At 37.5% G+C, this 15,709-nt stretch overlaps 1 long non-coding RNA gene across 1 annotated transcript; it reads right to left on the bottom strand.

Annotated features, from left to right (window-relative positions):
* Window positions 1–1,731: 1,731 nt before the first annotated feature.
* On the bottom strand, window positions 1,732–15,156 carry LOC131110358 (uncharacterized). The gene is made up of 3 exons (XR_009120874.1): window positions 15,065–15,156; window positions 2,493–2,617; window positions 1,732–2,418 (listed from the first exon to the last, which is right to left on the bottom strand). It is a non-coding gene; the product is annotated as an uncharacterized LOC131110358 (long non-coding RNA).
* Between the last annotated feature and the right edge of the window lie 553 nt (window positions 15,157–15,709).

Genomic DNA, 15,709 nt, shown 5'->3' with positions numbered 1-15,709 from the left:
GCGCCGAACGATAACAAATCTAATTTCCGCCATGTTTGTCCGCTTCGCAGACAGCATTTGTCTCCCGCTCCGATGCGGCGAATCCATCCGAGCGGGATAAACAAAGGAAAGAGATCTCCTCCGCTGATAGAGTCTAGAGTCCCTCTCCCAGAACAAGAACAACGCTCCTGGGACTTGAGCTGAGACGGGGGCCTGAGGTGCTGATGTGCTTTTCGGGCGGCAGACATCAAATCCCCTCTGATTTGTATTGAGGACTAATTAGCCGGACCCGAAAGACAAAGGGAGACGGAGGAGCTGTTGGACTACACATGGACTACAGACTCCATGCTTGTTGTCTCCTCCGCTTCACACTAAGTGGACGCCAATTACGGCCAAGCTAAGAGTGGAGGACTAAAGTTCTGACAGAACACCGGAAGACTTTGACAGGAAGAAAACCAGTCAATAAAACTTAATAATCCTTCCCAAGCAAAAAAAAAAACAAACAAAAAAAAACAAAAAAATGATGATTTCAGAAACATATTCACTCTAACTTTATTGCAACAACAGACAAATGTGAGACTGTTAATATTGTCATGATGACAGCAGCTGCTTGATACATCACGACATATCATAGCAATCCCCAGATAGGTGCAAACATGCCCCCAGTGGCCATCAGCAGTACAGCGACAAAGATGTGATATTACAACAGCAATACGTGAAAATCCATGTACAGTGTTCCCTGATGATCGTCATCTATGTTGTCTTATTTATGTCTTATGGAGAGAAAAAAATTAAAATTAACTATATATATATATATATATATATATATATATTTTTTTTTTTTAAACAAATATATATATATAGTATAAATAGTATATATAGTATAAACTATACAACAGCAATACGTGCAAATCCATATACAGTGTTCCCTGATGATCGTCATCTATGTTATCTTATTTATGTCTTATGGAAAAAAAATTAATTAATTAAAATTAAAATTAAAATTAACTATATATATATATATATATAGTATAAATAGTATATAAAGTACAAACTATACAACAGCAATACGTGCAAATCCATATACAGTGTTCCCTGATGATCGTCATCTATGTTGTCTTATTTATGTCTTATGGAGAAAAAATATATATATGTATAAATATGTATATAAAATTAAAATTAAAATTAAAATAACTATATATATATATATATATATATATATATATATAGTATAAATAGTATATTTAGTATAAACTATACAACAGCAATACGTGCAAATCCATATACAGTGTTCCCTGATGATCGTCATCTATGTTATCTTATTTATGTCTTATGGAAAAAAATAAAATTAATTAAAATTAAAATTAAAATTAAAATTAAAATTAAAATTAAAATTAAAATTAAAATTAAAATTAAAATTAAAATTAAAATTAAAATTAAAATTAAAATTAAAATTAAAATTAAAATTTTCAAAACATTCAAAAAATAAAATAAATAAAAAAATAAAAATAAAAACTTAAACTATATTAGGAAAGCAGGAAGTGAACAAATGTAACAGTTACTGATAATAAAAGTACCAGATGGAGGGGTAGGATTTAATAAGCTTCGCTTCTTCCTACTCCTTTTGGACATGTGGAACTGTGAACTGATTATGGGATGCATTCAATTGTAATCTGATGCATGTTCAAATGAAATAAAACCATTACCATTACCATCATGCGCCACGCAGCAACAGAAGTTCAACCTTTGGATTGTAAACACAGTACTACTCTGCACTTCCGATTTCAGTCCATCAAGGTTTAAAAATATATATATTCATAAATCATGCTGCTTTGTGGTAAAAATACGTTTTTTTACCCTTTATTTTTACCCTAATGAAGTATTGCGTACAGGAAATTTTGTCTCATTGGAATGTTTTTTGTTTTGTTGTATGACGTCACGTCATAATTCCCTTATATTGAAGAAAACAAAACGTTCATGTGAGGTAGAACTGAATGGGTTGCTAGGTCTTGTTGCTAGGCAGACTTTGTGTGGCGCCATCAAGGACCGCCGCAGTCACACTCAACACCGGCTTGTGTGTGATGTTGCTCTCAATCTCCCCACATCAACTTTTCTCTGCGGCCTTTTTAATGTATGCAAAAGAGACTATTAATATTCAATCGAAGCTTTTCTTCTTCTACATCGTTTAGCGGCCAGACGGCATCTTGAGCTGACTAAACGTCTTAAAAAACAGAACGCGAGCTCAGTCGAGCGTTAAATCAGGAATATTTCCAGTCTGATGAGACGTTGTCTCTCACGATGATGTCTGACCGCCGCACCGAGGGTGAGCGGCACACGGAGGCGGAGCCGGAGACACTCTGAAGGGGTTAAAGGCAGGTCAGAGGTCATCTATTTTAACCGATGACGTTCTCAGTCAGCCGCCATCCATCAGTGTGATCCCTGTGAAGAAAGAACATTCAGGATGACAAGAAAGCCGCTCGCGTGTCCACAAACGTTCCGCATCATTTGCTCACATGAAGAAGAACAGCTGGAGTCAATCTGCTGGCCGGCAATAAAACAAAGATAACACGCCAACGTCCGCAACGCTGGAGGAAGTACTTCATCTCGATTGCTTTTTACTTTGGGAGGTAAAAGACACCTGTCACACAAAAAGAGCAAAATGTGACGTTGATATGAAATATATTCTTTTATATTATGTGACAAAAAATAACAATATATATATATATATATATATATATATATACAGTGAAGAAAATAAGTATTTGAACACCCTGCTATTTTGCTATTTCTCCCACTTAGAAATCATGGAGGGGTCTGAAATTTTCATCGTAGGTGCATGTCCACTGTGAGAGAGATAAACTAAAAAGAAAAATCCAGAAATCACAATGCATGATTTTTTAACAATTTATTTGTGTGATACAGCTGCAAATAAGTATTTGAACACCTGTGTATCATCTAGAATTCTGACCCTAAAAGACCTGTTAGTCTGCCCATTAGAAGTCCACCTGCACTCCATGTATCATCCTGAATCAGATGCACCTGTTTGAGGTCGTTAGCTGCATAAAGACACCTGTCCACCCCATACAATCAGTAAGACTTTAACTTGTAACATGGCGAAGACCAAAGAGCTGTCCAAAGACACCAGAGACAAAATTGTACACCTCCACAAGGCTGGAAAGGGCTACGGAGCAATTACCAAGCAGCTTGGTGAAAAAAGGTCCACTGTTGGAGCTATCATTAGAAAATGGAAGAAGCTAAACATGACGGTCAATCTCAATCGGAGTGGAGCCCCATGCAAGATATCACCTCGTGGGGTCTCAATGATTCTAAGAAAGGTGAGGAATCAGCCCAGAACTACACGACAGGACTTGGTCAATGACCTGAAAAGAGCTGGGACCACCGTTTCCAAGGTTACTGTAGGTAATACACTAAGACGTCATGATGTGAAATCATGCATGGCACGAAAGGTTCCCCTGCTTAAACCAGCACATGTCAAGGCCCGTCTTAAGTTTGCATATGACCATTTGGATGATACAGAGGAGTCATGGGAGAAAGTTTTATGGTCAGATGAGACCAAAATAGAACTTTTTGGTCATAATTCCAATAAGCGTGTTTGGAGGAAGAAGAATGAAGAGTACAATCCGAAGAACACCATCCCTACTGTGAAGCATGGGGGTGGTAGCATCATGCTTTGGGGGTGTTTTTCTGCACATGGGACAGGACGAGTGCACTGCATTAAAGAGAGGATGACTGGGGCCGTGTATTGTGAGATTTTGGGGAACAACCTCCTTCCCTCTGTCAGAGCATTGAAGATGGGTCGTGGCTGGGTCTTCCAACACGACAACGACCCGAAGCACACAGCCAGGAAAACCAAGGAGTGGCTCCGTAAGAAGCATATCAAGGTTCTAGCATGGCCCAGCCAGTCTCCAGACCTGAACCCAATCGAAAATCTTTGGAGGGAGCTCAAACTCCGTGTTTCTCAGCGACAGCCCAGAAACCTGACTGATCTAGAGAAGATCTGTGTGGAGGAGTGGGCCAAGATCCCTCCTGCAGTGTGTGCAAACCTGGTGAAAAACTACAGGAAACGTTTGACCTCTGTAATAGCAAACAAAGGCTACTGTACCAAATATTAACATTCATTTTCTCAGGTGTTCAAATACTTATTAGCAGCTGTATCACACAAATAAATTGTTAAAAAATCATGCATTGTGATTTCTGGATTTTTCTTTTTAGTTTATCTCTCTCACAGTGGACATGCACCTACGATGAAAATTTCAGACCCCTCCATGATTTCTAAGTGGGAGAAATAGCAAAATAGCAGGGTGTTCAAATACTTATTTTCTTCACTGTATAATACAATATTAAATTAAAAAAATTAAAATTAAAATTAAAATTAAAATTAAAATTAAAATTAAAATTAAAATTAAAATTAAAATTAAAATTAAAATTAAAATTAAAATTAAAATTAAAATTAATTAAAAAAACGTAAACTATATTAAGAAAGCAGGAAGTGAACAAATGTAACAGTTTCTGATTGTAAAAGTACCAGATGGAAGGGTAGGATTTAATAAGCTGATGATTGTCATCTATGTCATCTTATTTATGTCTTATGGGGGAAAATATATAAAATTAAAATTAAAATTAAAATTAAAATTAAAATTAAAATTAAAATTAAAATTAAAATTAAAATTAAAATTAAAATTAAAATTAAAATTAAAATTAAAATTAGGAAAGCAGGAAGTGAACAAATGTAACAGTTACTGATTGTAAAAGTACCAGATGGAGGGATAAGATTTAATAAGCGTTGCTTCTTCCGGACCCGGATAAGCGGAGGAAAATGGATGGATAGAAATACAAAATACAATGTAAAAAAAAAAAATTAATAAATTAAAAATTTTAAAAATGTTAAAATTAAAATTAATAAAATAAAGTAAAAAAAATAAAAACTTACATGGAAGTGAACAAATGTAACAGTTAATGGTTTTAAAAGTACCAGATGGAGGGGTAGGATTCAATAAGCTTTGCTTCTTCCTACTCCTTTCGGACATGTGGAACTGTGAACTGATTATGGGATGCATTCAATTGTAATCTGATGCATGTTCAAATGAAATAAAACCATTACCATTACTATTAGTATTACCATTCCCTCTTGTGGGGTCCCGAACCCCCCAAACCGAATAGAAAAATCCCTGTCCTGATATGAAAAAAACTGTATGTAGAATATATAAAATGTTGCAGTTGAGCAGTTGCAAGACAAAGAAATGGGAGTGAGACAGAAAAGCAATTTATTGCAAAAAAAAAAAAAAGCATTCAAGTGAAATAGGCTGTTCATCAGCGGATCAAAAGCAGATGAACACAGCCTTAAAAGGCTAAATGTGAACAAAAATGTGCACTGAATGTGATTTAGCGTCAAGTACGGCATCCCTCATGACTGAAGGTCCTGGTCTGTGTAGGGATAACCGGACTTTTCAATACCGGAGCAATAATAGCCACAAAATGGTGGTTGATGGACTTGACGGCAGGACCGTGGTCTAAAGTTTTGGACACACCTTTAGACCATGGTCTAAAGTTTTGGACACACCTTTAGACCATGTCCAAACTTCTGACTTTACCAAAAAAAAAACAGAAATCCATCACTTTTTAAATGCCTTTAAAGAGCACAAAACTGTAGGTGGTTCTTGTTATCACCCTGACATGGTGATTTACTACTTTTTAACAACCGTGCATCCTTTTCACCCCTCTCTCGCTCACACACACACACACACACACACACACACACACACACACATACACATACACACATACACACATACACACATACACACACACACACATGCACAAATAAAAGCCTCCAGCAGCAGTAGACAGATGTGGAGTTGATGCTAATGGGACACAACACTAAATGTCTTTAATGGATACCATCAACACACACACACTGTGTATGTGTGTGTGTGTGTGTTTGTGTGTGTGTCAGCTTTTGTTTACCTTTACCTAATCTCCTCCACCTCCTTACAAACTAATCAAACAGTCCCACCTGGAGCGGGCCGTCACAAACAATCATGGCGTACATTTGAACGCATCGTTGCTGCCTGCTAAAATGGCTAACGTGCTAGTAGCCACACAGGTCACATGGTGGAGTCATTCCTGAGACCATCGGATGAATCTGTGTGGACGACTCAGCATGTCTGCCAGTCAGCCTGCAGGTCTCGTCTCCAGAAGTTTCTAACAAGGAGTGGCCTAATCAATCTCCAATCAATAGCCGTGTGGAGCCATTAAGGTGTGTGTGTGTGTGTGTGTGTGTGTGTGCGTGTGTGTCATATGCCAGCTAGCGGCATGTTTGGGTCAGTGATCAGCACCCGAGACAAGAAGCTGGCAGAGAGAAGTCGTCGATAGAAGCCTGGATGGACAAAATGTTCCGGAAAAGGCGGAGTCGGCGAGCTTTGAAGACGTGACGAGTGAAAGACGACGACACAAGGCACAACACAACACAACACAGACCCACAACCATTGTCTGCCAATTGGACTGGCACCTCTTGTGCTGCATTCAAAGGAACGTGAAAAGTCGGAAATGCGAGCCATGCACATTGCACACTGGAAGGTTGAAAAGTGAACGATGATTAGAGCCCAGTAGAAATGAAATAACACCCCTATAGTCACCTTTAGTCTATGATTCCGATAGAGAATAGAAGAAAATGGTAATGGTTTTATTTCATTCGAACATGCATCAGATTACAATTGAATGCATCCCATAATCAGTTCACAGTTCCACATGTCCAAAAGGAGTAGGAAGAAGCAAAGCTTATTAAATCCTACCCCTCCATCTGGTACTTTTACAATCAGTAACTGTTACATTTGTTCACTTCCTGCTTTCCTATTTTAATTTTAATTTTAATTTTAATTTTAATTTTAATTTTAATTTTAATTTTAATTTTAATTTTAATTTTAATTTTAATTTTAATTTTAATTTTAATTTTAATTTTAATTTTAATTTTAATTTTAATTTTAATTTTAATTTTATATATTTTCCCCCATAAGACATAAATAAGATGACATAGATGACAATCATGAGCTTATTAAATCCTACCCTTCCGTTTGGTACTTTTACAATCAGAAACTGTTACATTTGTTCATTTCCTGCTTTCTTAATATAGTTTAAGTTTTTTTATTAATTTTAATTTTAATTTTAATTTTAATTTTAATTTTAATTTTAATTTTAATTTTAATTTTAATTTTAATTTTAATTTTAATTTTAATTTTAATTTTAATTTTAATTTTATATATTTTCTCCCATAAGACATAAATAAGATGACATAGATGACAATCATCAGCTTATTAAATCCTACCCTTCCGTTTGGTACTTTTACAATTAGAAACTGTTACATTTGTTCATTTCCTGCTTTCTTAATATAGTTTAAGTTTTTTTTATTAATTTTAATTTTAATTTTATTTTAATTTTAATTTTAATTTTAATTTTAATTTTAATTTTAATTTTAATTTTAATTTTAATTTTAATTTTAATTTTAATTTTAATTTTAATTTTAATTTTAATTTTAATTTTAATTTTAATTTTAATTTTATATATTTTTTCCCATAAGACATAAATAAGATGACATAGATGACAATCATCAGCTTATTAAATCCTACCCTTCCGTTTGGTACTTTTACAATCAGTAACTGTTACATTTGTTCACTTCCTGCTTTCCTAATATAGTTTAAGTTTTTATTTTTTATATTTTAATTTTAATTTTAATTTTAATTTTAATTTTAATTTTAATTTTAATTTTAATTTTAATTTTAATTTTAATTTTAATTTTAATTTTAATTTTAATTTTAATTTTAATTTTAATTTTAATTATTTTTTTCTCCATAAGACATAAATAAGACAACCTAGATGACGATCATCAGGGAACACTGTACATGGATTTGCACGTATTGCTGTTGTAATATCGCATCTTTGTCGCTGTACTGCCGACTCCCACTGGGGGCATGTTTGCACCTATCTGGGGATTGCTATGATATGTTGTGATGTATCAAGCAGCTGCTGTCATCATGACAATATTAACAGTCTCACATTTGTCTGTTGTTGCAATAAAGTTGGAGTGAATATGTTTCTGAAATCAGCACCCATCTGGCGTCCTCGTTTAATCTCTTAATGGTCACTATGTGTGTATGTGTGTATGTGTGTATATGTGTGTGTGTGTATGTGTGTGTGTGTGTGCACTGGTAGTAGGTAGCAGCTTATTATGTGAGCAGATTTCCATCTTCTTCCCCCGAGGGCCGATCCAATCACGTAATCATTGATTGGCTGCACTCGCTCCAACAATGCACAGCCCAACGCGTGAAGAGCAAAACCACTTTCAGGCTCTTCTAGTCGCCTTTTCTACGCTACGCCTGCATGGAAACCACACGCTTTTCACTCCTTTTCATTTCCTTTACCTTCAAACACCATCTTTACAAGCCAGCACTGACACCAGCACAGCAATAAAAGCAGTAGTCTTAGTAGTAGTGGTAGTAGTAGTAGTACTCATAATAGTAGTAGTAGTAGAATGGGTCTTTATTTCATACCTTCCAAAAAGGAGGCGGAGTCAGAGGGATACGTAGTACATGTTGAGTTGGCCAAACTGTTACATTTGTTCACTTCCTGCTTTCTTAATATAGTTTAAGTTTTTTTTTAATTAATTTTAATTTTAATTTTAATTTTAATTTTAATTTTAATTTTAATTTTAATTTTAATTTTAATTTTAATTTTAATTTTAATTTTAATTTTAATTTTAATTTTAATTTTAATTTTAATTTTAATTTTTTTTTTAATTCACTTTATTCCTGGTTCCATATTTCATTAAAACATGTTTCTGACTCTCTTTGTGTGGAGTTTGCATGATCTCCCCGTGCATGCGTTATATTAAACACAGCAGCAGGCTAATCCAGGCATCTTGCTTGTTTTCCACCAGCATTCCTGATCCGCATCGTATCTCCTCATTTTCTTTGCAGAAAGTGAACAGTAAAATAAAAAAATAAAAATACTAATCATATTAAATAATATAATAATAATAAAAAATAAAGTACCCTCCTGCTAGATTTTAACAACTAACATTATAATATGACGTCATTAATTATTAGTTGTGGGCTGCACGGCGGTCGAGTGGTTAGCGCGCAGACCTCACGGCTAGACTCGAGTTCAATCCCACCCTCGGCCATCTGTGTGTGGAGTTTGCATGATCTCCCCGTGCATGCGTTATATTAAACACAGCAGCAGGCTAATCCAGGCATCTTGCTTGTTTTTCACCAGCATTCCTGATCCGCATGGTCAAATAGGAGAACCTTTGTTGGTATATTCGGTATCTCGTCCTCATTTTCTTTGCAGAATGTGAACAATAAAATAAAAATAATAATAAAATTAAAAAAATAATAATTAATATATATATATAAATAAATAATAATAATAATAAATAATAATAACAAATAATAATAATAATAAATAAAAAATAATAAATAATATAATAATAAAAAATAATTATCCTCCTGACAGATTTTAACAACTAATGTTATAATATTATGTCATTAATTATTATTTGTGGGCTGCACAGCGGTCGAGTGGTTAGCGCGCAGACCTCACAGCTAGGAGACCCGAGTTCAACCCCACCCTCGGCCATCTCTGTGTGGAGTTTTCATGTTCTCTCCGTGCATGCGTGGGTTTTCTCCGGGTACTCCGGTTTCCTCCCACATTCCAAAAACATGCTAGGTTAATTAGCGACTCCAAATTGTCCATAGGTATGAATGTGAGTGTGAATGGTTGTTTGTCTATATGTGCCCTGTGATTGGCTGGCAACCAGTCCAGGGTGGCTCCAGCACCCCCTGCAACCTTTGTGAGAATAAGCGGTAGAAAATGAATGTTGGCCCTTCTGGAACGGATTCAGGCGTAAATTGCATGTGAAATTATTATTCTCTATGAAATATAAAATATTGTCCAGCTGGGATAGGCTCCAGCATGCCCCTGGATATCATGGATGGATACCATTTGGAATGTCATTGGCTTTAGAGAATTTGTTTTTGTATGTTTTGGAACGGATTAATTCTAAAAGCCGGGGTTCCGGTTTATCATATCTGATCCGTAGCTGCAAATATTACTTTGATGAAATTTATATATGAGTGTCGCGTAGCTTGAATATTTGTTGGCTTTTCATCTTGCTGCGTCGGAAGGAGGAGGAAATGAGTCCGTGAGTGTCAAACTTTGAGAGCTGATATCTCATTTCGAGCACTAAAGTCTCCGTTCAGCTGGTAATACAATAAGCACGGCAAAGTTATTTAGAGTAATCTTCTTCAATATGAAATTTCATCATTTGCTGTTTGAAGGCCTGCTGGCTAAAATGCTAATAAGGCGGCTAATAAAAGCAATGGAAGTGTTTAGACTGTCATGGCTGACTTGGCAGCTGCGGGCGCGCTGCTGTTTGTTTTCCAGCGCTAATAATGGCGGCGCCGGCTTATAATTATGAACTTAGTGAGGTGAGGAAATTACACGAGATGAATAGACAGCGGGGGAGACTTGAATATCCTGACTCACCGCCATGACGGGAGGCGGCGAGCAATGAGCCTCATTGCAAAGCCAAACATTACAGACATTAAAGAGTCTTTTGGAAGACATTTTAGCGCTAATCTTTCCTCTCCAAACAAAACCGCGGAGAATACAAAGTAGCACCGTACAATCCCAGTACCCGTTCGAATCGTTCAAAGATTCCGCACACTGTACACACGATACCATTCAATTTGATTCGATACCATTTCTTACATAATGCGAATCTTTCATTATCAACTATCCATCCATCCAATTTTACGATAGCGATAATCGTAATTAGGGTGGTGGGTATGCTGGAGCCTATCCCAGCTGTCTTCAGGCAAGAGGCAGGGTACACCCTGGACTGGTGGCCAGCCAATCACAGGGCACATATAGACAAACAACCATTCACACTCACATTCATACCTATGGACAATTTTGAGTCGCTAATTAACCTAGCATGTTTTTGGAATGTGGGAGGAAACCGGAGAAAACCCACGAATGCAAACTCCACACAGAGATGGCCGAGGGTGGAATTGAACTCGGGTCTCCAAGCTGTGGGGCCTGCGCCATGATTGATCAACTTTGCATTTTAATTTTTTAATTTTTTAATTTTTTAATTTTTTAATTTTTTATTTTTTTATTTTTTTAATTTTTTAATTTTTTAATTTTTTAATTTTTTAATTTTTTAATTTTTTAATTTTTTAATTTTTGTATTTTTGTATTTTTGTATTTTTGTATTTTTGTAATTTATTTATTTATTTATTTTTAAATTTTTAGAGTTGGACTTTTTGTCTCTTAATTATTGATGGTTTATCTTGTAATTATGATTTTTAATTTTTACATTTTTTAAATTTTTTTATTTTGCTACACCCCGGACTGGTGGCCAGCCAATCACAGGGCACATATAGACAAACAACCATTCACACTCACATTCATACCTATGGACAATTTGGAGTCGCTAATTAACCTAGCATGTTTTTGGAATGTGGGAAGAAACCGGAGAAAACCCACTCATGCACAGTCCACACAGAGATGGTCGACGGTGGGATTGAACTCGTGTTTCCTTGCTGTGAGGTCTGCGCGCTAACCACTCGATCGCCGTACAGCCTGCCGTTTTTCGAATTTTTTGAGTTTTTTTTTTTTGCACAAATGCTGAAAATGGTCCTGTTTCTCATACATTCATTCATTTTCTACCGCTTTTCCTCACGAGGATCGTGGGGGTGCTGGAGCCTATCCCAGCTGTCTTCCGGCAAGAGGCGGGGTACACCCTGGACTGATTGCCAGCCAATCACAGGGCACATATAGACAAACAACCATTCACACTCACATTCATACCTATGGACAATTTGGAGTCGCTAATTAACCTAGCATGTTTTTGGAATGTGGGAGGAAACCGGAGAAAACCCACGCATGCAAACTCCACACAGAGATGGCCGAGGGTGGAATTGAACTCGGGTCTCCAAGCTGTGGGGCCTGCGCCATGATTGATCAACTTTGCTTTTTAATTTTTTAATTTTTTAATTTTTTAATTTTTTAATTTTTTAATTTTTTAATTTTTTAATTTTTTAATTTTTTAATTTTTTAATTTTTGTATTTTTGTATTTTTGTATTTTTGTATTTTTGTATTTTTGTATTTTTGTATTTTATTTATTTATTTATTTTTTAATTTTTAGAGTTGGACTTTTTATCTCTTAATTATTGATGTTTTATCTTGTAATTATGATTTTTAATTTTTACATTTTTTTTAATTTTTTTATTTTGCTACACCCCGGACTGGTGGCCAGCCAATCACAGGGCACATATAGACAAACAACCATTCACACTCACATTCATACCTATGGACAATTTGGAGTCGCTAATTAACCTAGCATGTTTTTGGAATGTGGGAGGAAACCGGAGTACCCGGAAAACATGCAAACTCCACACCAAGCGAGGAATCGAGTGCTAACGTGGACGAAGTGTAATAACCGCCACACCTCAGTAAAGATCAAGATGTAAAGCCAGTTGGAATCGCCCACAGTAGAATTAATCTTCCTTCTGTGTTGCCAAGGAGACGACAGCAACATACGGTACAGACGTGCACGTGGGTGACAAGATACTCAAGTAGAGTGTGCACGTGATGCTATGACGCTGTGACCCCCCCCCCCCCCCCCCATAATGACCGCTGACCTACAGCAGGTGTTCGGCGAGTGTGTAACGTAAACATTCATGTTGCGTTGTGATTTTAACAACCAAGTGAGGCCATTGAACGTGACAAATGATACCTGTAGCGAACACAATCATACTTTCATACCTTTAATACGCATGATGAATGGCCACACATCCAGGAGCTCTTTTATTCATATTTGGATTATTAAAGTGTGGCATTTACCAGCATGATGGATGTCTTGATTGTGTTGGAACAACAACAACAACAAACAAACAAACACGTACCTCACAAAGACTGGACCGACAAACCCAGAAGACCACCACACAACCAGGCAACAAGGACACAACCAGGCAACCAGAACACAACCAGGCAACAAGGACACAACCGGACAACGACGACACAACTAGGAAACAAGGACACAAACAGGAAACCAGAACACAACCAGGCAACAAGGACACACCAGGCAACAAGGACACACCAGGCAACAAGGACACAACCGGACAACTACGACACACTCAGGCAACAAGAATAAAAACAGACAACCAGAGCACAACAATGCAACAAGGACACAAACAGGCAACCAGAACACAACCAGGCAACAAGGACACAACCAGACAACAAGGAGACAACCAGGCAACAAGGACACACCAAGCAACTACAACACAACTAAGCAACAAGGACACAACCGGACAACTACAACACATCCAGGCAACAAGGACATAAACATGCAACCAGAACACAACTAGGCAACAAGGACACAATCGGACAACGACGACACAACCAAGCAACAAGGACACAACCGGAAAACTACAACACACCCAGGCAACAAGGACACAAACAGGTAACCAGAACACAACCAGGCAACTACGATACAACCAGGCAACAAGGACACAACCGGACAACAACAACACACCCAGGCAACAAGGACAACGACGACACAACCAGGCAACAAGGACACACCAGTCAACTACAACACAACCAAGCAACAAGGACACAACCGGACAACAACAACACACCCAGGCAACAAGGACACAAACAGGCAGCCAGAACACAACCAGGCAACTACAGCACAACCAGGCAACTACGACACAAAAAGGCAACAAGGACACAAAGAGGCAACCAGAACACGACCAGGTAACAACGACACAACCAGGCAACTACGACACAACCAGGCAACAACGATACAACCGGAAAACTACAACACACCCAGGCAACAAGGACACAAACAGGCAACCAGAGCACAACCAGGCAACAACGACACAACCGGAAAACTACAACACACCCAGGCAACAAGGACACAAACAGACAACCAGAACACGACCAGGCAACAACGACACACCCAGGCAACAACGACACAACCGGAAAACTACAACACACCCAGGCAAAAAGCACACAAACAGGCAACCAGAACACGACCAGGCAACAACAACACAACCAGGCAACAACGACACAACCGGAAAACTACAACACACCCAGGCAACAAGTACACAAACAGGCAACCAGAACACAACCAGGCATCTACGACGCAACCAGGAAACTACGACACACCCAGGCAACAACGACATAACCAAGCAACAAGGACACAACCAGACAACTACAACACACTCAGGAAACAAGGACACAAACAGGCAACAAGATCACAACCAGGCATCAATGACACAACCAGACAATGACGACACAACCAGGCAACAAGGACACACCAGACAACTATGACACAACCAGGCTACTACGATACAACCAGGCAACAAGGACACAAACAGAAATAAATCAAATAAAATGAAAATGAATTGATTTTTTTTATGTTTAGTCCAACAAAATAATAATTATCATCCGTCTGCTCCTCAATCCAAATTGATGAAAGTGCCGTTAAAAGTTTCAATAAGTTCTCACGGGTGAGTGAAGAACTGGTGGAATGTTTTCCTGAAGCTAGCAAAAGTTAGCACACATCATTAAGTGTGGCGTAATTAAAAGGAGACAAGGAAGCGATGACTTACACACAAACACACACACACATGCACAGACGCAAACACACACGTTTGTCAAAGTTGATCACAATGCATGTGGTGTGTCGCCGTGGGGGGTTAATGTCGCCTGTGTTTGGCTTGATTGTAGAGGCTGCCGCCCCCCCGCCAAGATTCTTGGCTGCTTTCTTTCTTCTTGTTGTGTTTTTAGTTCCAAAACGTGATCACACAAGACAAAAGCTCATCAAGATGTCTGATATGCAAATGAAGAAATCCGCTTGTTGTGTTTGGGTCATTTCAACACACAAAACTCAACATAATCGACACAGTGAAGGGAGGTACCATCATCTTTCCTACTTCAGAAAGTGAAGAGTAAAATAATATAAAAATAATAATATAAAAATAATAACCGGCCGTTACATTAAAAACAGCAGCAGGCTAATCCAGGCATCTTGCTTGTTTTCCATCAGCATTCCTGATCCGCATTGCCAAATAGGAGAACCTTTGTTGGTATATTCTCGGTATCTCGTTCTCATTTTTTTTTGCAGAAAGTGAAGAGTAAAATAATATAAAAATAATAACCGTCAGTTACATTAAAAACAGCAGTAGGCTAATCCAGGCATTTTGCTTGTTTTCCACCAGCATTCCTGATCCGCATCGCCAAATAGGAGAACCTTTGTTTGTTATATTATCGGTATCTTGTCCTCCTTGATGGTCTTGTTATGCAAGATAACGGACAAGCGGATTGGAGAGGATGCTCTTAACTCGGACACTCGGAGTAGTAGGGAAAGGGAAGTCTGGGCTTTCCTGTTTAGGCTGCAGTGGAAAATGGATGGATAGTATTTGAAAATGTGTGTGTGTGTGAGTGTGAGTGTGTGTGTGGTAAAAGAATAGGTGGCGTGAACGAGTGTTGTGTTTGTCTGCTGAGCGTTGATGAAAAGCCTCTTATAGAAAAGGATTAGCATGATTGTCCGTGGACTTATGATGATAGGACAAGGCTTTGCTTGGTGCAAAGATATGTTTAGCAAAAATCCCACAATTCCATGCTAGGTGGAGCTTGGACAC

This window comes from Doryrhamphus excisus, chromosome 2, assembly GCF_030265055.1.
Source record: "Doryrhamphus excisus isolate RoL2022-K1 chromosome 2, RoL_Dexc_1.0, whole genome shotgun sequence".
Taxonomy (NCBI): Eukaryota; Metazoa; Chordata; class Actinopteri; order Syngnathiformes; family Syngnathidae; genus Doryrhamphus; species Doryrhamphus excisus.
This window is presented reverse-complemented; position numbering and strand designations above follow the sequence as displayed.